Here is a 24412-nt window from a genome sequence, read left to right on the forward strand (position 1 = left end):
ATATATGCAAGCTGTGGTTAAGGTATACTTTTGAACATGATAAATATCCCTGCATTTATGGGGATTGGAACCTCAAATGCACAGATACTATGCTGATGCTGTAACCATTACACTGTTGACATTAACGTTGCTTCCACCTATTTCCTATTTAAATGATTTCTATGTGTAAGCTAGGCTAAGGAAAGGGCGGAGGTCCACGAACTCACTGAGCTTCACGTATTCTTGAAATAACAACATATAATAAATGTACTGTGAGACAATACATTACAGCCCTAACTACATTAGGCATAGCCCCTCACTGACACACTTCAAAGGAAACCTTTTTGTGTGAATGGGTAACAGAATATACACCCCTGGGATCATGTGTCCCAGAACCATACAGCCAGGGGGTGGGCAAGCCTGTCCATTTTGATAGCTGTGAGACCTGTTGGGGGAATTGAATGGTGTTGAATTGTCACATTAACATGCCCTCTTTAGATCACTTTGCCCCTATCACCCTCCACAACCCCAGTCTTCAACAGTTTACAGCAACTCTGCCTGGAATTGCTTCATTGGCTATGCTTGACAGAGGCTCAGTTACTTCATCAATGGTGCGGGGAAAGCCAACACACTGTAGCTATACTTCGAATTGCCCTTGGGCAGATAGGTAGTAGGCTATCTGTGAACCTCTAAAGTGCAGGCCATCACAGCCATAACATGTGAATAAACAGACCTTCAGATCACAATATACAGTGAGAAATCACCATGTAGTCAGGAAACAGTTAAGTACAGCAAGAACATACAGAACACTGATACTTAGTCCCTCCAAAAGCCTATCTTGGAGCTAGAAGACTTGTATAAGTTTAAGGCTTTCTATTGCTTACCAGTAGGTTACCTACAGGAGAGATGAAAAACAAGCATAGATGGGGAACATGCATGCAACGATACCATACCGGCCTATTTGTCAGTGTTAGGTTTTGGAATACTGGCCAAGGTTATTGGCGCCTCCATGGTGCCCTATTTAGGAGAGTCTCAAAGGTGTATACCAGTTCGTAAACAGCACATTGCAGATTCAATGAGGGTTATGCTATTCAACACCAGGGGCTGTGATCACAACATGCATGCACTCACAGCACTCCTCAGGATGGACAACATCAACATCTATGCAGTAACTGAGACCTGTCTTAAGGCTCCTGAGAGCATACCAGCACTACCAGACTACAACCCATACCACACATTTCAGCCACAGAACATGGACTGACACAGACATGGAGGGGCTGTATCCATATTCATCAGGGATACCTACACCTCCAGGTTAGTGGGGCAGCATGATACCTCTGAGATCATCCATGTGCAGCTAACATCAACCACAACTGCAATGTAAACTATGGCCTGCTATGGATCACCCTCCATGATCCAGGACCACCACTCCACCTACCTGGAGACAGTGGAGAATGTGACAGTCCTAACACACACACTGGCATTAGTCGATGTCAACTAATATACCATTAACTGGGAAACTTACTCCAGTACTCATTTCCAGGTCCAGCGCTTCCTGGAATTTATCACCTTACATGCCCTGTATCAGGTGGTAACCTCCCTAACATGGGGTGGAAACTACTAGAAGTGGTCATCACCAACATGGGCAACATGTGCACCACAGCAGAGATTAACAGGTTACTAGTTAGATCTGACCATGAACTATTCACTGTTTCCACACCCAAGCATCTCCCCCACCCATGGATACCACAGTGTATACCTTTCCTACAGCTACATTTACACTACTAGTGACAGGGGTGGGGGGTTTCACAGCCCCCACGCTAAGGGGAAACACTGCTCAAGATGCAGACAGATTTACAAATGCAGTCTATACACACCTACATGGATATATGGATCGTGGTAATCACTGGTAAACCAAGACTCACTCCTCCTAGACAAGGACACCAGTCTGGTGCACCTCTGCAATAAACAAGCTATACTACAGAAGTAGGACAGTGTTCCAGACAAACAGCAAATCCCATGAAGGGCAGACATCCGTGACCACTATTAGTATGATACGTAGGTCTCTCATGACATCATCCAAGGCTAACATCAGCAGGAGAATACACAAGGATTCAAAAGATAACTACAAAGCCTTCTTTGGCTATGTCAGGGATCTATGTGGTGACACACAGATTTGCACTGTGCCGGTGAAATATAGCACAAAATATGCTGACCCTACTGATATCGCCAACATCCTTGCAGATACATTCAGTGCATACTTCACCCCCTAAAGAGCCCACAACACTACCCGAAAGCTACAGTATCCCACACATCAGAGACACACAGGTGGAAATGGCCCTCTATAACAGCAGAACACAGTGTCAGTGGAGGCAGATGTTGTCCCAGACTGCATCGTGCAAACTGTACAAGACAACCTGACTCCCCCCACCTAATTAAGCTTTCCTACCTCAGCCTCTCCACAGGCTACATGCACATACAGTGGTGCGTGGCAATGGTTATTTCACTCCATCAAGGTGGAATCACAACTGACCATGGTAACTACCACCCCATAAGCCTGACTAGCCTGGTCTGCAATGATATGGTTTGCATCCTCATGGCACTCATTAACAAAGACATTGGTAACCTTTGAACACATGACATAACCCAGGTCAGCTTGGTTGAGTGCAGTTCATGCCTACTGAACCTGTTTGACGTCTTACATACAGTCACCAAGACATTAGATGATGGGGGAGGTGGTTCACACACACTACCTGGACCTTGCCAAGGGTTTTGACATGATGCACCACTCAGATATTATTGATAAACACACCAGCCTGTACATACACCCATACATCACAGGTTGAGTTGCCAACGGGCTTACACACAGAACCCACATGGCACGACTAGCAGTCTCCAGGTCCAACTCTTGACCAGTCACAACTGGTGTCCCACAGGACTCAGTCCTGGGAGCCCTATTGTTTGGCATATACATTCAGATGTACAGGCAAACACAGGTGGACTACGGCAGACCATGTTTGGCAATGACTGCGAACTGGAAGCCATGATTGATAGTCCAGCTGACACAGACATCCCTCAAGTGGCCTTACAGAGAACGTCATGGCCTCCAGCCAAGTGCCACTAACTGCATGGTCATTCCATTGTGGAATTGGCACCCACATATTAATACATAAGTGGCAGCCACGTTAAAACAGACGAGGTAATAGCGTATCTGGGGACTAAGGTAGGTAGTGATCTCCCCTTTGACAATCATATCTCCACAGTAGTTAGGACATCCTTCTATGTAGGCCATCTGATTACTAAAGGATTCCCATCTAGACATACAGGGGTTATAGTGTCCCTTTACTCATCACTCATCAGTCCCATCATAGGGTATAATAACCCATGTGAGATGTACCTCAGAAGGCACTTCCAACAGCTGGGAGGTCCACGAATGTACCTCTCCAAGGGGAATACTGGCCTCCAACATATGGCCTATGCAGCCAGACTGAATAAACTGCTGCTTTACTCAGTGGCATCTCGTTTACCAAGAGATGATCTCCGCTGACCAACACAGTCATGTCGAACTCAGGCTTGATGGATATGCTCCACCTATGGGAATCCATGTCACAATGAGCCACACACTGTAGTGAGCTGAACCTTGCCACAACAATAACTGGAAGATGGTGGAGGGACAGCTTCCTGTCACAGACACTCCCCATACTTTGGAACAACATCCCTAACTACATTATACAGAGCCCCTCACTAACACATTGCAAGAGAAACCTTGAAGAGTGGATGGGGAAAAGTAGATGCACCCCAGGGATCCCGCCATTGGCTCTGCTCCACAGAGGGGCAGTTAATGAATCAATGGGGTGGTAAAAGCTGACATATTTTGGCTGGGCTTATGAATGGCCTCTGGCAGTTGGCCAAGTACCTGCTTATGAATCTATACATACAGTATCTGTATATGCTGATAGCTTAAGTTACTGTTCAGGTGTTGACTTACCTTGTGCCAATGGCAGTTGTGTGTGCAATAGTTGAGGGCTGCCTATGTTGGATGCACACAGTAGACTGCCTATACATGACAATTTACAGGTAGTCTTGTGTGTATGCCATCCATTTTTACTGTGTGTGCAGGTGGAGAAAGGTGTCAGTCCCTAGGTGCCTACACTGTCAGTGTGTGTGCTATATGTTCCCTCCTTGCCAAGGCATGGGCATACTGGGCATGCCTCCGTCTGCCTACTGGGGCTGGCTCAGGGTGTTCGTGGTCTGAGTACCTCTGTGCCTGTGGGGCCCCTGGCAATGGTGGTGGGCTGTGAGGGTCTTCACCATTCTGTCCCTGCTGCAGCTGTTTCTGCAGGACCATATTGTGTAGCATGGCATAAACTATGAAGATGTGGGCATATGTGCCTGGAGAGTACTGCAAGGCTCCACCAAATATGTCCAAGCAATGGAACACACGCTCTATGATGATTCTGGTTTGTGTGTGTGCCTCATTATGGCGTTCCTGCATTGTTGTGTGTGCATTTCTAATGGGAGTCATCATCCACAGTTCCATTGCATAGCTAGCATCCCTCACCAGGTGGCCATTTGGGATGTGCCCCCTGGCAAATAACTGATACAGCTGTGAGGCATGCCAGATGTGGGAGTCGTGATAGCTTCCAGGGCTGCCAGCACACACATCCATGATAATGCCTTGGGCATTGCACACAACCTGGTAGTTCATGGAGGGGTATCCCTTGCGGTTTATGTAGCACCTACCCTGCTCACCAGGTGGTGACTTGATGTGTATGTGCGTGCAGTCTATTGCACCCAGTACCTCTGGGTATTCTGCCACACGATGAAAGAGATGCATATTTCTGGCCAACTCCTCCTGCATTCGGGGGAAGTATATGTGCTCATTGGCATGTGGTAACATGGCATCCAGGAACTAGTGTAGTACCCTGGATGCTGATGCCTGTAAGATCCCCATGATATCCCCAGTTGGTCTTTGAAAGGTACCTGTAGCTAGTATTCTCAGGCTTACACATACCTTCATATCCACTGGGATGGGTTCCCCTTTGTTTGTTCTGGCTCTGAGGCGTGGCCAGTACAGCTCCACAAGTTGCTGTAGGATGTCCCTGTCCACCCTTTAACGCTCTACTATCTCCAGATCATGTAGCCCCTGGTAGGTTACCCTGGGTCTGAACACTCTCCTCCTCCTCTGGTGCCTGAGGTGGTCATGTGCATCATCCTCCACACCACCTTCAGTCTCCAACACATGCTGGTGGATCAAAGCTATGGCAGCCCCTAACATGTACATAATAAAAGTTCATCGTCTGTATACACCACTGGTACAGAGTGTATGGGAATACACAAATTTGTGTGAGGTACTTTCACACTTTATAGTATTGTGCTATGGATGCTGCTGATGACAGTGGGTGTGTATGAGCTATTCCAGCTGCAGTGTGTCTTAATTATGGGTTTTGCAATGAGTACTGCAAGTGTGGGGCCTTTACTGTGGAGATCTACTTGCCTGCCTTGATTAATCTGTTGTCCTTTAATTCACTTTTAGACCTGGATCCCCTCCCATTATCATTCATGCATCCACATGCCTTGTTTTGTACTTTCCCTACCCAATCATGGCAAAATGTGCCTTGTAGCTGATATACTGCAAATCGGCTTTGTTCTGCTTTGACACTTTACTGTTTTCTTTGCAGTACAGCCCCTCCCCTTTCCTGTTCTGCAGGTAGCTGCTTGCAGCCTTGTTAGTTGTTAATGGCCCACTGTAGGCTCCTAGGTGTTAATTAGTCATTTGTACTCCAGTTTCACTGCTGCAGCATTTCCTTATTTCTTTCCTATATCCTTCCTGTTTCAGCTGCAGTGTGCTCCGCGCATACCCATTTACCAGGTTTGCACGCATTTTCATCTCCGTTCACATGCATACTCGGTTACCTTGTGTAGTCTCAGCTAAGCATAGCTATGGCCAATTCGACACACCCCTATCCTGCAGCTTTGCCTAGCTAGGGGCAGACCAGTTTAGCAATGTTCCAATGTGCTTACAGCAATGGCGAAACACCTCTCTCTTGATGTCATCTTTATCTCAAGGGCATACCTCGGTGTTATAACACTATGCTGTGAGGTGCATCCTTACACCAGCGTGGAATCTGCGATTCACTATTACTCCTCTGATTTGCATGGCATTGTCTACTAATTCCTAGCTACTGTGCATAACACTGTCATTGCCCCTTAGCAACCCTTGTGCCATAGTATGGTGTAGCATGCCTGCCATTGACTATTATGGGGAAATCGTGATATGTGTTTCATTGCAGTTTTATTCTATATTTTTATATATTCCTTGCAATCCCCTTTGCGCACCACTGCCCTGCGCTTCCACGTCGCAATAGTGTGACTATATATATTAAATGTTAATTTTATATTTTGTACATTTGTTTATGCCAATGGCTATATATTTAGCCATTGGCATATATTAACAATATAATACATGTGTTTGGTCAGCTGTCATGGCTCCAATTTTATGTTTGCAAAAATGTAAACCATTTTCTGGGGTTTACATTTCTGCATGCTTACACTACGTCTGCACCACTTCCTGAATCACTACATAACTTCATTTGCATGCTACACTGCTGTACATGGGGTAATTATCATACAAGGCTCGGGAGTTGTGCGTGCGTAGTGTAGCAGGTCGTGCATGTGGAAACAGTTCGTACATGAATCGCGCGGTGGCCATTTTTGGTGTTAGAACTCCGACTCTGTGCCTACACCTGGCGCAAGCTTCATGAATCCCAGGGCATGAAATGTCTTTGCTTGCCCTGTGTTGCTAGCCCCACTCCCCACATGCTTACATGGCTAGCTGCCTCACAGCATACTGTGCTTTTCCTGCAAATCTTTCACCCTGGTGTGTACTGCTTCAGTTAGATAGATGCCAGCCGGTACTCATTACTGTTCCTTTAATCAGAACTCTGCAAACCTTTTCCCATTCAAATACCTCCCCAAAACTGATGCCACCTGTTATACCCACAAATTGTTAAATCAGTAATTCTACATGACAAATAGCATAGCAATTCATGTTATCTTGTTTTTCATGTAACACTATATGCCATTAATATAGTATCTACTGTACTCATCCTGTGAAACCTGTTAACTCTTCTTAGCTGCTGCAGAACACTGTATCACCTGCTGTATTGAAGAGTAAGACAACACCCCCCTTGTCACCACTCCATTTTGCTCCTTGAAATGCTTTATTATCAACCAGTCAGGCTTAAACACAGTAAAGGGGCTTCATTGTAAAACTCTGTGTAAAGAGTAACACTAGAATATTGGGATAACAGTATTCAATTTAACTTTTCTTTAAAATATTTCGTTTTTAATTAAGATAACATCATGTTAAATAAGGAATGAAGAAAACAGTTAAGCAATATATTCTTGATCATATAAAAAGAAATAAAGAAAATTAACACAATATCCGTATACAACCATAAAGTTATAAAACATCATAACATATTGAACTATTTACACTGGTGTCTTAACAGATTACATAATGAATTTTCCATTGTATTGGATGTAAATCATATTAATGAATATTCTTATCCAGTTTCTCAAATATTTTCATTACTATCATCCAAATATTATAGTATGAAGTGATTCTGTTGGTTCTACTCTTTTCAAGGTACTGCTGCAAACCCTAGGTTAGACTTGTTGCTACTCCTTCGGTGCATTTCTATTAATCATGTGGCCACAGAGTAAGCACCAGATTTACTATATTCATAGATGTGCCCCTGGATTCATGAAAGCTTGCACTGAGTGCAAGAAGAATGTAGGAGGTCACACTGGCAATATGTCTGTCATGCGATCCAGGAACAGCCGGCAGGGGCGTGCATGAAAGCTGCTAAAGCTACTCTTGCACAGACAGCATCATGGTATGCAAACTACCTCATTTTCTGGTGAAAGACATGCAAATGAGGTAAATTTGTGATGCAGGAAGCACTAACCTGTCCGTGGAAGATTAGTGTTAGCTGCAGAAATGTACTCCATTGGTAACTGAGTACATTTCTGCAAATAGCTCAACGGAGCTATGACAGCTCCAAATAAAGGATGCATACAGTTGAGGAAGCATGCCAATGGCCAAATATAAGACCATTGGCATTTTAAAATGTTTAAAAATATAGACATTTAACTTTTTTTTCCCCGATCTCCGATGTTTAAGCATAGCTTAGCACCACACAAACGTGTGGCACTTATAAAAACAAGAAAATAATTAAAAAAAAGCCAAAAATAGGCATTTTCACTAAAAAGTTTATTCTGCCATGCAGGTGAATGGCAGGCTGAAGACAACATGGCCACTGACTAGTGGTTGCTCAGTGTAAGAGATGTAACCATACATTACTAGGCAATCCTATGCAAATAAGGATAAGGTTAGTGAAGCCCAATTTCCCCAGCATGTGAGGCATGTCCCAAGAGTGTAAGAGTAGGAGTAGGTGAGTAGAAGACTAGAATATAGGTGACATCATGAGGGGGTGTGTCAGACAGGCTGTAAGCTAATTGGAGCACAGTGGCTTGTGTTTGCCCTGAGTTGCTCAGGATTCCAAGAGGTATGCCTACAGTTGTCCTATTTGAAAACCTCAAACCAAAGGTGCACACTGTTAAAAGATAGGAAACATCTTGCAAACATGCACACAGTGTGTGTGCTCATGTGCGCATGTGTGCACGCATTTACGCTTGTTTACACAGCGCTTCCCCCCAGGCGAAAACAAAAAGGCAAAAGGAAGGAAAAGAAGTAGTAGGAAGTTAACCAAGGAGAACTAGTAGAGCTGCCAGGTGAAATATATTAGAATCAGCCAATTACACAGGCAACAGACTATCCCAGCCCAGCACTTTAAACTCTGCAAACACCATTCCCCCCTGTTTTTTCTCAAGAACTCTGCAACACTACAGTATACAAAGAGGGAAAGCTTAAAAAGCTTAAGTCACACAACATGTTAGGGTCTGCTCTTGCAATCATAAACTAACATGTGCAAGGTGCTGAGGGTGGTGATGTTGTGAATGCTGCTGAGCAACCCACAGTGAGGAGATGGAGAAGAGTGTACAGACCCAGGGTAACCTACCAGGGGCTACATGAGCTGGAGATAGTGGAGCACTATAAGGTGGACAGGGACCTTCTTCAGCAAATTGTTGAGCTGTGCCAGCCACGCCTCACACACAGAACCAACAGAGGGGAACCCATCCCAGTGGATACTAAGGTATGTGTTGGCCTAAGAATACTAGCTACAGGTACCTTCCAAAGACCAACTGGTGATATGATGGGGATTTCACAGGTATCAGCATCCAGGGTACACCACCAGTTCCTGGATGCCATGTCAGCACATATTGGTGACCACATATATTTCCACAATTCCCGTGAGGCATTGGCCAGCAATATGCGTCTTTTCCACCAAATAGCAGAATACCCTGAGGTAGTGGGTGCAATAGACTGCAAGCACATATGCATCAAAGCACCACCCGGTGAGCAGGGGGAGGGTCTACATCAACCGCAAGGGCTTCCCCTCCATCAACTGTGCGATGCCCAGGGTATAATAATGAATGTGTGTGCTGGATGCCCTGGAAGCTATCACAATTCCCACATTTGGCATCTGACCCAGCTGTACCAGTTATTTGCCAATGGGGACATTCACTACGGTCACCTAGTAGGGGATGCTGGATACGCACTGGAGCCATGGCTGATGACACCCATCAGAAATGCACACACACCTGAACAAGAACTCCATAATGAGGCACATGCACAAACAATAAACATAATTGAGTGTGTGTTTGAGATGCTCAAGTCACGGTTCCAGTGCCTGGACACATCTGGTGGAGCCTTGCAGTACTCACCAACTACATGTACACAAATTGTTATGGTATGTGCCATACTACATAATATGATCCTGTGGAAACAGCTGCAGCAGGAACAGCATGGGGCAAGGCCAAACAGCCCCCCACCATTACCAAGGCCTGCACAGGCACAGCGTGACTCGGAGGAGGAACAACCTGAGCCTGCCCCAATAGGCAGAAGGAGGTGTGCCCAGTATGCCCTGGCCTTGGCAAAGAGGCAACACATAGCACATACACTGACTTAGTAGGAACCCTGGAAATTACTCCTCTCCCTGACTCACACATACAGTAAAAGGGATGCCTAACTTAACACTACCTGTTTTCAAACATGTATAGGGAGTGTACTATGTGCATCTGACATAGGCAGCCCTGCAGCACCACCTGAGGCATGCATGCCCTATTTTAAGCAATATAAAGCACTGCTAAGCACATTTTACCAGTATTGAGCATATTTAAATACAATTGCGCATAGCTGTGCACCGCGCTAACCAACGCAACATCGGGCAACGTTGGGCAACGTTGAGCAAAGTTGGGCAACGTTGGGCAAAGTCGGGTAAACACGCTCACACCTGCTTTACTGCTCCTTAACCAGTCAGGTCTGCCCAGCAGAAAAATAAAAAGCAGTGATAGGGCTCGAACTCAGGATACTGTGCACTATAGTCACAGTACTGAACCACTAAACCATGATAGCATTTTACTGGCACAGACACAACTTAAGTCACTCACACATACCAGTTGGGGGGGGGTCACATACCTAACATTCACAGCCAGCAGGACAGTTGTAGACAAACGCAAACACAAACACAAACAAATGCTGTATCATGCCTCTGAAGAGGCATATGGGTAACCTTCCCCCAGGCCTATGCAGACAGATAACAGCAGGCCAGGCAGTGTGATGTGGGTTGGGTAGGCTATTAAGTCACAAACTAATATGCATGTAATTGGAAGCTAAGGTCTGTAGTACAGTGGTATGCCTCAAGCCAGTACAATAGGCAACAGTGCAGACTGAAATGGAATAGCTGACATAGCAGTGCAGGCCTAGCAAATGTGTATAAGTGTCAGGTGTACCCCTCATCCTATGTACACCCCCAGTAACAATCAGGTGTGCCCCCTGGGAGAAATGTACAAATAATAGCTGTCCCCCCTGTATGTAGAAATGTTGATAAGTCTATGCAAATTGACTCATGGAAGCCCTGCAGGCACAGTGTGCTTCCTGTCAATGTACAACACAAAGGTGAGCCCTGAAGTAAAAACCAACTTGATTTTTCACACACATATAGTATATATACCCATAGTGGGCATGCTCACACGCAAACAAATTTTTCAAATTTCAGTCAACAACATACTGAAAGGTCATACTAGGCATGCTCACGCACTTAGGCCATGTCTGAGTACAGCAGTGGGCCACACATATCTGACAGTTGCAGTTCTTACTCCAGACACATGTCACTATTTACCAATCCTGCCTTGTGCACACAGTGATATGAAAACAGACCCATATAATATAATGGACCCCTGTCATAATCAAACTATGTAATACAAGTACTTAAGTTGTTCAAAGAAAGTTAAAATCCAAAGAAGATCAATAAATCTCTGATCAGTATCATCAAGAAACAATGAGCACTCCTAACATTATCCAAGCCAAGATCTGTCACAAATATTGCCAAAGATTCCATAGAGAACCATGAAGCTTTCTTTAGCTATGTCATAAATATCAAAGTAAATGTTCTGAGTTAGTGCAAAGTGTAAATGAATACATATACATGACTGACATTGCCATCATCTTGTCAGACAGGTTCATACATATTTACCCCCCTGTTACTGACAAAAGGGCCCATTACCATACCTGAAGATTGTGAAAACCCAGAAATCACATATACAATGGTTAAACAGCTCTGTCCAAACCTAAAACATGGCGTCTATGGGATGACATTGTGTCCCTGGCTGTGTCATATGTGAACTCCAAAACAAACAGACCCTGCACCTGAACAGTCTGTTGAGACTCACCCTCTGTACAGGATATGAAACTGTTGAGTGGGTTACAGCAATGTTTGGCACACTCCACAAGTGTTGGTGCACAACAGACCATGGGAACTATTGTCTTATAAGCCTAATAAGCCTGATCTGAAAGGCCATGGAGTCCATCATTATGGAACCCATAAACAGAGCTATTGGGAGCCTACAAACACCCAAACCTACTCATTTTGGTTTGGTCAGGGGCAGATCATGGTCCCTAAACCTGCTAGACAGCTTTCAAGGCAGTTACCTAGGACATACATCAATGAAATGAGCTCCACATGACCTACATAGACATTGAAAAGCCCTTTTCCAACATCCCACACACATGTTGTATCCACAAAATCAACAACCTGTGCATAAACTCGTATGTCATCTGATGGATTGCCAACTGGGGCACAGATAGATCCCACAAGGTAAGAATTGTGGTCTCCCTGTTGGACTGTAAGCTGGTAACAACTGCTGTCCCCCATGGCTCAGTTCTGGGACCCCTCCTGTCTGGCGTATACTTTTCAGAAGTATAGTCAAACACACAAGGGCTATGGTTAGCAAAGTTTGTGGATGACTGCAAAAAGGTTGTCATAATCGATGCTTGGGACAATAGAGACATCCTTAAAAAGGGTCTCAGTCAGACAGATGTGGTGTCAAAATTATGGCCTCAAGCTACAGTCATACAAATACCACATAGGTGCCAACACCCTAAATATGGTGGTAATAATAAAGGATCTATGGACACATTGTGGATAGTCATCTCTACTTTCAGAAACACATTCACAAAGTGGTTAGACAATCATGCTATGTGTCCCCACAAAATGCCAAAGTCTTTGCATATAGGTCAAAGGAGGTTCCCTCTACTCATCAGTCATCAGACCCATCAGAGAGTACCATGACACACTTGCGATGAATCTGACTAGGCACCTTCAGCAGCTGGAAAGACCACTGAAGTACCTCGATAAGAGGATTACTGGCCTCAAACAGTTGCCCCATGCAACAAACCTGAAGTAACTCAATCTGTACTCTGTTGCATACCGTCTACGCAGGCGATCTCTACCCAACATACAGGTCCATGTCCAATCTACATGCTCTATCTGAAGTAAACCCAAGCTCACTGTGCCACATGCTCTAGGGATATAATCATCACAACAATAAATAGAACATGTTGGAGGGATACATTACTAACTCACAGACTTCCCTTGCTTTGGAACAGGCTCCCAATCTACATTAAGCTGAGTCCCTCAGTGACACTCTTCCAGAGAATCCTTGATGAGTGTATGTGAAACTGAACTGTCACACCATGGATCACTTCATCAGCTGTACTACACAGAGGCATAGGGAACTAACCCCAGGTGTGGTGATAGCTGCACACTCTGGCCATACTAATATATGCCTTCAGGCAGATAGCCTATTACCTACCTATGTACCTATATATGTAGGGGGAACACAGTATAATAAGCCAAAGATGGATGGGCAGAGATGTGTATTAGAGGGTGACCATGACAGGGAGCCATCCAGGACTGTCCCACCCAGCACACATCCCAATGGCACAAAAGACATGAGGTGCACATCTCACCCACTGTACATAATAGCCACCAGTATCTGTAAGCATTACAGTGTATGTGGCGCATGTGCCTGCTGTACAACATGACTGTATGAAGTACACATCTCCTATCTGTAGACATGTACCTGTCACATAGGTTCATAGGTATGTAGTAGACTATCTTCACGGAGGCATATATTAGCCTAGGCAAGTTGTGCAGCTTTCACCACCCCATTGGTTAGTCTCCTAAGCCATAGTTCTAATAGTTAGTACCCTAATCCCCTTCCTAGTGGGGCTGCTGATGTGATCCCTGGCATGAATTGTCTGTTTCCCATCCACTCATCAAGGTTCCTATTGAAGAGTGTCAGTGAGGGACTCTGTCTGATGTACATTGGGACTCTGTTCCATAGTAAGGCTAGTCTCTGGGATGGTACTCTCTCCCACCAGCATGTTGTATTCATTGTTGTAATGAGGTTCATATCCCTGGAGTATGTAGTGTGACTCAATTTTGCTTTCCTTAGATGGAGCATGTTCAACAGTTATGTGTTGGACGTGTCTCTGTATGTTAGGCAGAGTTTGCCTCTGAGTAGGCGATATGCAACAGAGAACAGATTTAGTTTTTCCAGTTGTGTTGCATAACACAACTGTTTGAGGCCAGTAATCCTCTTGGTGAGGTACCTCTGTGGTCTCTCCAGCTGCTGGATATGCTAGTCGAGTACATCCAAAATGGTGCATTGTACTCAATGATGGGTCTGACGACTTAAGAGTAGAGGGCAACCACTACCTCTTTTGATCTTGATGCAAACCCTTTGTTGATTAGGCGGGCCACATAAGATTTCCTAACCACTTTGGCAACATGGTTGTCAAAGGAAAGATGACTATCTAATTCTGTCCCCAGATCCCTTATTACTTCATCAGTTTTTAGGGGGTAACACCTATGTGGTAGTTTGTGGGTACTTTGTTTTCCCCAAAGGGGATTACTATGCATTCTTTCACATTGAGCTTGAGGCCATGATTCTGACACCACACATCTGTCTCATAGAGTCCCTTCTGGAGAATATTTGTGTTATCCGGGGAATCTATTATGGCAAACACTTTACAGTTCCCAGCAAACTTAGTCAACCACAACCCTCCTGTGTTGGCATGTACTTCTGAGAAGTATATACCAAACAGTAGGGGCCCCAGGACTGAACCCTGGGGGGACACCAGTTGTTACCGGTTTAGAATCTGACATGTAGCCAGCGACTCTTAATTTGTGGGATCTATCTGTGAGCCAGTTTGCAATCCATCTTGTGATGTATGGATTTATGCCCAGGTTGGTGAGTTCATCTATGACACCTGACTGGGGAATGGTGTCAAAGGCCTTAGCGAGGTATAGGTAGGCTGTGTGGAGCTCCTTTCAATCATCTGTAGCCTGGGTAACTGTCTCAAAGAAATCCATCCAGTTCAGGAGGCATGATCTGCCTTTGACGAAGCCAAACTGGGTGTGCTCAATTGTGTGAAGGTTCCCAATATCTTTATTGTTGAGTTCCATTATGATTGGCTCCATTGTCTTGCAGATCAGACTTGTCAGGATCATAGAGCGGGAATACCAAGGGTCTGTTGTGGCCCCACCTCTGTGGAGTGGGAAGAACATTGCTGTGCAACATTCTATGGGTACATATCCTATAGAGAGGATGTAGAGAGAAGTGTAGGTATCCTTGATGAATATGGATACATCCCCACCCTATGTGCTATGATCCAGGTTCTGATGCTGGAAGGTATGGAATGAGTAGTATCCTGGTAGTGCTGGTGTGCTCTCTGGAGACTTTAACTAGGTTTCTGTTACTGCACAGATATCAGTATTCTCCATACTGAGAAGTGCCTCAAGTGTGTGCATTTGGAGGCTGAGACTTCTGGCAATGAGTAGCATTTATCTCACTTTGTGGTTATTTGTGTTGGTTACGGGGTTTGGTTTGTACTGAGTGACCAGTGTTCCACACCTGAAGTCAACACCTCATTGGTCTGATCCGACCATAAGCTAATTACCCTTGATATCCACATTCTGCCCCCAGCCCCCATTAAGGAAACCATGATAAAAAATTTCTCCAAAGGCAACTTCATGCTTCTTAAGACAGAAGTGGTGAACTTCATGACACCCATGCAGATGGACAATACAGTTATGACTACTGAATCCTACACAATTGCACTTTATAAGCACTTACATGAGTGCATGGATTGTGCTATCCCAAACAGAACCAAGATGCTATCCTCCAAAAAAGGAAGCCAATCTGGTGGTCCCCTGCCATAAACAAACTGTACAACAGAAGGAAGAAATGGTTGCAAAAGAGAGTAAAATCCCATGAGTGGAGGAGCTCCCTGGTCAGCCTCAGTAAGAAGCTGCGATCCCTGATAAAATCCTTCAAAGCTAGTTATGAAAACAAAATCACCACTGATTCTAAAGACAACCACAAAGCATTCTATAGCTATGTCAAGAATCTCAATGGCAACACTCAGATCTGCTCTGAGTTACAGCACAATGGCACTAAATATACAGACCCAACTGATATTACCATCATCCTGACAGATAGGTTCAGTGCTAACTTTACCCCCCTTCTCACCCATTAAAGAGCCCATCTCTATACCAGAAGAATGCAAAGTTCCTGTAATCATGGCTGCACAGGTAAAAACCACACTCTCCAAAGGCAAGAACACAGCATCCATGGGACCAGACAACATCCCAGGCTGCGTTCTACATGAACTACAGAACAAACTGCCACCCCACCGAAGTACCATGTTCAATCATAGCCTCACCTCAGGCTTTGTGCCTGCTGAATGGCGCACAGCGACGGTTATCCCACTCCACAAGGGAGGAGCCACCATGGACCCCGGAAACTACTGCTCCATTAGCCTGACAAGCCTGGTCTGCAAGGCCATGGAACGTATCATCATGGAACTTATAAACAAAGACATTGGTAATCTCCAAACTCTGGACCCCACCCATTTCGGGTTTGTAAAAGGCAGATCATGTCTCCAAAACCTGATAGACTTCTTTGAAGCAGTCACCAAAGTCATAGACAAGGGTAAGGTGGCTCATACAGCCTATCTAGATCTTGCCAAGGCTTTCGACACCATCCCCCACTCTGGAATTATAGATAAACTCACTAAACTAGGTATAAATCCCTATGTCACAAGATGGGTTGCCAACTGGCTCACTGACAGTACCCACACTGTGAAAGTAGCATACTCCAAATCCGACTTCAGACCAGTGACAAGTGGAGTACCACAGGGTTCAGTCCTGGGTCCTCTCCTGTTTGGTATCTACTTCTCTGAAGTACAGGCTAACACAGAAGGTCTTTGGCTAACGAAGTTTGCAGATGACTGCAAACTAGGAGCCATAATCGAAACTCCCAACGATGTGGACATCATACAAAAGAGCCTCACTGAGACATATGCCTAGTGTCAAAGCCATGGCCTCAAGCTCAATGCCAAAAAGTGCATTGTCATCCCCTTTGGTAAAAACTCTGTACCCATGAGCTACAACATAGGCAGTAGTATACTTAACACTGAAAGTGTGATAAGAGACCTTGGGACACAGGTGGGCAGTAGTCCTCCTTTGATAATTACATCGCCACAGTAGTCAGGAAATCCTTCTACGTGGCACACCTCATCACAAAAGGTTTCTCATCCAGAAAAAAAGAGGTCATTGTTCCCCTCTACTCATCACTCATTAGACCCATTATAGAGTACAATGCTCCTTTTGGTATGTACCTCACAAGACATCTACAACAACTGGAAAGGCCGCTGAAATACCTCACAAAGAGGATTACCAGCCTCAAACAGATGCCCTACACAGACCGCCTCAAAAAAATCCAGCTTTACTCTGTCGCATATCGCCGACTTAGAGGCGATCTTTGCCTAACATACAAAGCTATGTCAAACCCAGAGCTGTTGGACATGCTCCACTTAAAGAAATCCAAGTCCCTCTGAGCTACATGCTTTAGGGACCTAAACCTTGTCAACACAATAAACAGAACATGCTGGAGGGATAGATTCCTGTCCCAGAGACTTCCCATACTCTGGAATAAACTACCTATCTATATCAAGCAAAGCTCCTCATTAGCACTCTTCAAGTAAAATCTTGATGATTGGATGGGAAATAGGAAATTCACCCCGGATCACTTCTGTGGCTCTGCTCAACAGTGACACAGGAAAATAATTTTCTTGGGTGGCAAAAGTCAGGGTACTTTTTGGCTGGGCTCGTATAGCCCTAGGGCCAATAGCCTAGTACCTACCTATGAACCTATGAACCTTTGAGCCTTGCCTAAAAAGGTAATATGGGGACCGGAAGAGCCTTGGCCAGTATTTAGAAGCATAAGGGTGACAGGTGCAAACCATCTCTAGCGAAGTAACGAGGCTTGTCTATCATGTCATCACAGGCAGACAGAGACTGGATCCCCTTTGAATGACACCAGAAGCTCAGCCAATTGTTGAAGTTTATCATCTTTCTGTTATATTGCAGTATCATGTAGGTGAAGGTAAGATGCTATTCAAGGTCAGAGTCATACCAGCCTGGGCTACATGATCATAGAGCTACTATATATCTCTTGTCATGTTGTTCTGGGAGGTATGTCTCAGATCATTCACAATGACATGTACAAAGACCACATCATATATGTACCTGTTCTGAAGTGATGTAGGTGCTTGTGTTATGTGGTGGATCATAGCACCTGACAGACAACTGACAGTAACCTTCCCCTTGTCCAGCCTAGTGAGTGGAACATCTGTGTGCCTGACTATGGGGTCACCTATTACTAGTGTGCTGGGTATGTTGTTTTACCTTAGGGCCTGTTGTGAGGCACACTGCTTTGGTGTATTATGGGTTTTCTGGCGTGTGCTTGGAGGTGCATGTTACTTACTTGCCTGCTTAGGAGGACACTTTCTCTTTTTCAGATTAATATTTGTATACTCCGTGTATGGTAATGTGGATTTATGTGTGTGTTTTGCTGGTGCTTATATTGTAGGTCTATGTGAGACTGTTGGTGTTGTGCTTGTATGACCCTACTGCTCTTGACTGTATTGTCTAGTATTGGGTTGACAAAGCTTAGCCACCAGTTTGACCCTGTGTGTGCCACCATGTGGTGCATCAACCCATATACGATATGGTTATGGCCTATGCATACAATACACTCACAATACACCTAGTATGATAAGCCTGCTGAGGTTAGCAAATGTGAAAAACCCCTTTGGGCAAACTGTCAGCGACTAATGTCTGTATTTCATCCTGTAACTCCATATTGCTTGCTGAAGTGTAAAAAAGTACTTAGTTTGGATTAAGAACCCCGGACTTGCCAGCTGTGTATGTATGTGTGTCTGTCTCTCCCTGGGGAGAGAGCAACCTTTTGGGAGACTACTCACACCCCTTAAAAGTGACATACTCATCTTTGTCATGTCTGATGATGTCACCATCCTACAAATATACCTGTGGGAAAATGAAATCCCAGTAATGTGTATAGTGTGTCGTGTAAATGTGTACTGCTGTAGTATCCTAATGGAGTTAAGTAGGAGTTTGAATCCTGCATTTGTCAACTGTGTGTGTGTCTCCCTGGGGAGAGAGCAACCTTTTTAGAGACTACTCACAACCCCTTAAAAGTGACATACTCATCTTTGTCAAGTCTGATGATGTCACCATCCTACAAAAAGGGAAAGTGACACTCTAGTAATGTATATAGTGTGTCGTGTAAATGCGTACTGCTATAGTATTATAATGTAATTAGGTAGGGGTTTGAATGCTGCACTTGCCAACTGATTGTGTGTTTGTCTCCCTGGAGAGGAAGCAACCTTTTTGGAGACTACTCACACCCCTTAAAAGTGATGTGCTCATCTTTGTCAAGTCTGATGATGCCACCGTCCTACAAATATACCCGTGGGAAAGTGAACTCCCAGTAATGTGTATAGTGTGTCATGTAAATGCCTACTGGTGTAGTGAGGTAGGGGTTTGAATCTTGTATTTTCTAAGTGTGTGTGTGTGTGTGTGTGTGTGTGTGTGTGTGTGTGTGTGTGTGTGTGTTTCCCTGGAAAAGGAGCAACCTTTTTGGAGACTACTCACACCCCTTAAAAGTGACATACTCATTTTTGTCAAGTCTGATGATGTCACCATCCTACAAATATACCTGTGGGAAGATGAAATCCCAGTAATGTGTATGGCGCATTGTATAAATGTGTATTACTGTAATATCATAAAGTAGTTAGGTAGGGGTTTGAAGCCTGCACTTGCCAACTGTGTGTGTCGCTCCCTGCGAAATAAGCAACCATTTTGGAGACTACTCACATCCCTTAAAAGTGACATACTCATCTTTGTCAAGTCTGATGATGTCACCATCCTACAAATATACCTGTGGGAAAAGGAAATACCAGTGATGTGTACAGTGCGTTGTGTAAATGCATGCTGCTTTAGTATCATAATGTAATTAGGTAGGGGTTTGAATCCTGCACTTGTCAACTATGTGTGTGTGTTTCTCCCTGGGAAAGAAGCAGCCGTTTTGGAGACTACTCACACCCCTTAAAAGTGACATACTCATCTTTGTGATGTCACCATCCTACAAATATACCTGTGGGAAGGTGTAATCGCAATAATGTGTATAGCATGTCGTGTAAATGCCTGCTGCTGCATTACATATTGTAGTTAGGTAGGAGTTTGAATCCCACACTTGTTAACTCTATGTGTGTTCCGAGTGTGTGATATTGTTGGTCAATGTGGAGTGGGTTTTTGATTTTTCTAGTGCATGACATATCACAATGACAATAACACATGTAAGGTAGCTGTGGGGCAAAGCCATATACATACATGTGATCTCAATTTTTTCATAGGTGGGTACTCTGCTTTCTGCATGAAAGCATCTGTTAGCTTTGCCAGAGCATGGCGCTTTCCAGACCTTAGGTCACTTCTGTATGCTTGTGACAAGCTTAGCCACTGCAGTGATCCCTGGGCTACATCTTCTGTTTCACATCCACTCATTACGATTTCTATTGAAGAGTGTGAGTGAGGGTTTATGCTTGAGGTATATTGGAATCCTGTTCCAAAGCAAGCAAAATCTGGCAAAGATGACTAATCATTATAGGTGTGCAACAACCTCTGTGGATCTGCATGCAAATCCTTTATTGCTTATATGCACCACAGAGGGATTTCCAAAACCCTTTGGTAATGTGATTATCAAAGTAGAGATAACTAAATACATGGCTCTATGTATACATTAGTACCTGTTCCACATTTTGGGAGCTACTACCTATGTGGTACTCTAGGGATACTTTTTTTTTCTAAAAGTGGATAGCTATGCTTTCTTTGGCTTATAGCTTTACAGCATGATTTTGACACCAGGTATCTGTCTCTATGATACCCTTTTGGAGGATGTGTGTGTCATCTGGAGAATAAAGTATAGCCCACAGTATGCATTTTCATCAAACATGGGCAGACATACCCCTACTGTGTTTGCTTGTACCGAAGAAAGCTATATGCCAAACAGGAGTGTTCCCAGGACTGAGTGCAGGTGAATTTTACTGGCATAGAATTGTACATGGAGGCTGCAAATGTTACTGTGTGTCCTACATCTGTGTGTCAGTTGTCAATCCATCATCTAACAATTGTTTATCATCATTCTGTTCAGGTTATGTATAATACCAGAATGTGAGATGGGTATGAATTGCTGGTGAGCTATAGCTTGGCTGTGTGGACCTCCCTCCCTCACCTATAGCCTTGTTAACTGGCTTGAAGTCTACTAGGTGTAGGAGCCATGATCTGGCCTTTAGAGAACCTAAGTGGGTATGGCACAGTGTTTGCAGGTTCATAATGTCTCTGTTAATGAGTTCCATAATGCTGTGCTCCATAGCCTTCCAGATAACATTTGTCTGGCTTATAGGGTGAGAGTTTCCAGGATCTGTTGTAGCTCTACCCTTAATCAATTTATGTTAACATTTGCACTGAGTGTGACGAGGGTGGACAGGATTAGGAATAAGTATATTAGAGGGTCAGCCCAGGTTTGAAGGTTAGTAGACTAAGCCAGATAGGCAGGATTACGTTGGCTTGTACATGTGCTGAGGAGGGCTGCAGAGTATATTGTGAAATAGATGCTAAGGATGAAGCCGCCAGGTAACAGGAAAAGAGGAATGCCTAAGATGAGGTTTATGGATGTTGTGAGAGAGGACATGCAGGTGGATGGTGTGACAACACAAGATGCAGAGGACAGGAAGAAATGGAAACAGATGATCTACTGTGGTGACCCCTAATGGGAGCATCTGAAAGGAGAAGAAGAAGAAGTTGTATCTCAACCCTTGTGGACTGTGAACACCATTACTATGTGTCATTCCACAAGTATGTAACCTGTATAGAGGCTGCATCTGGACAGAGTGTTTAGGTGAGTGGTGACTTCATATGTCAGCTTGTGTATGACACAGCCAGGGACACTGTCCAGTACCATTGCCACTGTGGTTTGGACTTTGGTAAAGAGATGTTTTAACTTGAGTGTCTGTGAATCATCAGGTTTTACATTCTTCATGTCTGGAAATGTGGCCCTTGTGTAATGACAGGGTGGTGAAATCCGCATTCAAACTGTCTGACAAGATATTGGTAATGTCATTCAGATAAGTGTACTTTGTGACCATTTACATTAACTCTGACCTGATCTGAGATTTCCACTCTAGATTATAAACAACACTAAAGAAAGCTTTAGTGTTGTCTTTGGAATCCTTGCCAATTTGTATTTTGAAGCTTGCCTTGTATGATTAATGAGGGCTTGTATTTTCCCAATGATACTGACCAGAGAGGTTATCCCTTCTTGGTATGTAACTCTTTTTTGGTACAACTTCACACCTTCTATTATATATTTAGTTTATGGCAGGGATCCATATGACTAATGCACTTTTACTGTATAAGTGAGTATTTCTTGTGTTTGTGATAGCACGGTCCATGCAACCCTGTAGGTGAACAGTGTGCATTACTAAAGGATTATGCAGCTGGGACAGTGTTTACCTTAGTAATGCAAACCAATGACAGATAGCTACAATAGCATCACCCACAGCACAGTGTCAACCCGTGTCACAAACACACATGCGTACTCAAGTTCCAAAATGTGTGTAGTACAATGCATACTGGCCACCAATAGAAACTATGGAGTGTTAACACTGGCCAATACAGGGCATGTCATCCTGCCCATGTGTCCAATATGCATGTACATGCAGACAGTGCACCTCCACCATGTTTACAAATGGACACCTGCAAACCTGTGTTGCACACACCCCACACTTACTGTCCACTGCATAACGCATGCTGACACAACTACACACATCAGCCAAGTGGCACATGGGCAAACAAAACACAATTGGAATAAACATTGGTGAACACAATACAACATTGCTAATTACAGCTTTAATGCGTCATGCCTGCTCAGCTACACCTTCAAGGATATCATTACACTTTACTGCTGACAACATGCTACACATCCAACCATTGCTATACTTTATTAAAGTCACCTTGTGCATCAGCACCATGTTAGCCTATTCCTGCATCAATGTTACAGATGACAAGAGGTGGAACAGGTTTCATCATATGCACAGGGTGTGTTGTTGGTTTGCCAGAGGCCTACACTGAGCCATACGATCGATGTCCATGTGAGTGTGTGTGTGAGGGCCATGAGTACTGTTATGGGCCAGTGTTGATGTCATGTGTGTGGGTATGTGTTTGCCCTAGGTTTCTGGTTTATGTGTTTGTGTCTACATGCACACAGTTCCACCATATGGCTGCCATATATGGGGATTTGTGAGACAGCTACAGACTGTACCTGGCAGGCTTTACAGATCACCATCTCTGGTCATGGATATGGAAACTGTGCCTGGCAGGGGTGCTACAGACAGTATCAGGCACTAATCCAGATTGGGTACTATCCTCAGAGGTTGACAAATGTCCACTGGATCCAGGTCCCTGCTGGGACTGGCCAGAGCGTGGTCTGCTAGGACAGTCTATGGACAGCCCCCCCAACATTGCTGGGGCTGGTACTGGCACTACGGGAGTGGCTGTGACTTGCTGGATGTCCACGGCAACCTCCAGCTGGTGATGTTGCTGGCATACATCCCGTCGATGTCTCAACCATCCCACAATGTCCTGACACATGGACATGATATTGTGGAGGACATCCAATGTCTCACCCCAATGTCTATCAATGACCTCAGTGTAGTTACATATGGCACCTGCTAGGTCATGGATACTGTCATTTACAGAGGTGTAATGAGCCCTCTGTGCCCTTATCCCCTGTCTGGTGTACCTCTCCATTCGTGTCTGTGCCTCCATGACAGCCTGGAACATGCGTGTAGTTGAAAGAGGTGTGGCACATCTGCCAGGGGCATGATGACTAGCAGTGCTCTGACGAGAACCCCTGAGTATCTGCCTATGTGGTACCATTCCAGACATCTGGCTATGGCTGCTGTGTCCTGATACATGTGCCATAGATACCACACTGTCCTGGCCAGTGCCAACTGTACACTGTCCCTCAGCTAAGGGCAATGGTGATGATGGATGTACAGGCAGTTTGACTGTGCGCATGGATGGGGTGGAGACTTGTGTACTGTCAATTGGTGGCCCAGCAACAGACCCTGAAAAACCTGCCTGTGCCTCAACACACCTACCCTCATGATCACTGTCTGTGTCTGTGACATCAGGTTCCCTGCTGTACTGAACCAGCCCCACCTTGCCACCTGTGAGAGGAAAACAGGAAACACACTTTAAGACCTGAACATGACTTCAGACCACATGCACACATGCACACACGCAAAACTACAAAACTACACTCCTCCCGAAAGCAGACACACACAGCACCAGCAATCACAGAACATACATAATAGCAGGTGATGGTGGAGTACAGTAGCACAAGCAAAACAGTCATATCAAAGCTGTCAGCATGCAGGACATGTGTTGCTCAACAGCATGCAGTGCAAATGTAGTCAATACTTGTTATTAACAGCATACATGGCTTTGATGCATGTATTTTGTTATTAGGTGAT

Source organism: Protopterus annectens, chromosome 10.part0 (assembly GCF_019279795.1).
Source record: "Protopterus annectens isolate FY-2018-M chromosome 10.part0, PAN1.0, whole genome shotgun sequence".
Lineage (NCBI taxonomy): Eukaryota > Metazoa > Chordata > Ceratodontiformes > Protopteridae > Protopterus > Protopterus annectens.